Source organism: Arachis ipaensis, chromosome B8, assembly GCF_059453495.1.
Source record: "Arachis ipaensis isolate K30076 ecotype BB chromosome B8, ASM5945349v1, whole genome shotgun sequence".
Lineage (NCBI taxonomy): Eukaryota > Viridiplantae > Streptophyta > Magnoliopsida > Fabales > Fabaceae > Arachis > Arachis ipaensis.
The window spans coordinates 39,105,105-39,106,291 of NC_142443.1; the positions used below are offsets into that span (position 1 = coordinate 39,105,105).

Below are 1,187 nucleotides of genomic sequence, written 5' to 3' on the forward strand. Positions count from 1 at the left end.
ACAGGGTTCTTAGGATCATAAGCTTCTTCCTCAGAAGATGCCTCTTGAGTACTATTGGATGCAGCTTGCATTCTATTCAGATTCTGAGAAATCATATTGACTTGTTGAGTCAATATTTTATTCTGAGCCAATATGGCGTTCAGAGTATCAATTTCAAGAACTCTCTTCTTCTGAGGCGTCCCATTACTCACAGGATTCCTCTCAGAAGTGTAGATGAACTGGTTGTTAGCAACCATGTCAATGAGTTCTTGAGCTTCTGCAGGCGTTTTCTTTAGGTGAATGGATCCACCTGCAGAAGTATCCAGTGACATCTTAGCTAATTTAGACAGACCATCATAGAATATATCCAGGATGGTCCATTCTGAAAGCATGTCAAAAGGACACTTTTTGGTCAGTTGCTTGTATCTCTCCCAAACTTCATAGAGGGATTCACCTTCTTTCTGTCTGAAGGTTTGAACATCCACTCTAAGCTTGCTCAGCTTTTGAGGAGGAAAAAACTTGGCTAAGAAAGCCGTGACCAGCTTATCCCAAGAGTTCAGGCTATCTTTGGGTTGAGAGTCCAACCACACTCTAGCTCTGTCTCTTACAGCAAAAGGGAAAAGCATGAGCCTGTAGACTTCAGAATCTACTCCATTAGTCTTAACAGTATCACATATCTGCAAGAATTCAATTAAGAACTGAAAAGGATCTTCAGATGGAAGTCCATAAAACTTGCAGTTTTGTTGCATCAGAGAAACTAATTGAGGTTTCAGCTCAAAATTGTTTGCTCCAATGGTAGGGATGGAGATGCTTCTTCCTTGTAAATTGGAATTAGGTGCAGTAAAGTCACCAAGCATCCTCCTTGCATTATTATTATTTTCGGCTGCCATCTCCTCTTCCTGTTCGAAAATTTCTGTAAGGTTATCTCTGGATTGTTGTATTTTAGCTTCTCTTAGTTTCCTCTTCAGAGTCCTTTCAGGTTCAGGGTCTGCTTCAACAAGAATGTTCTTGTCCTTGCTCCTGCTCATATGAAAAAGAGGAAACAGAAAAATAATAATAATAGGGATCCTTTTTGCCCAAGTATAGAGGTTCCCTTATGTGAGTAGAAAAAAAGAAGAAGAGAAAATCTGAACTCAGAGAGAGAGGGTTCGAATTTTTGGTGAGTGAGGGAGAGATGTTAGTAGATGAATAAATAAATAGAAGGAGAT

The 1,187-nt window shown here is 39.7% G+C and overlaps 1 non-coding gene across 1 annotated transcript; it reads left to right on the forward strand.

Moving 5' to 3' along the window:
- The first annotated feature begins 365 nt into the window (after window positions 1-365).
- LOC148547755 (small nucleolar RNA R71) lies at window positions 366-473 on the forward strand. The gene has a single exon (XR_015897973.1). It is a non-coding gene; the product is annotated as a small nucleolar RNA R71 (small nucleolar RNA).
- Window positions 474-1,187: the final 714 nt, after the last annotated feature.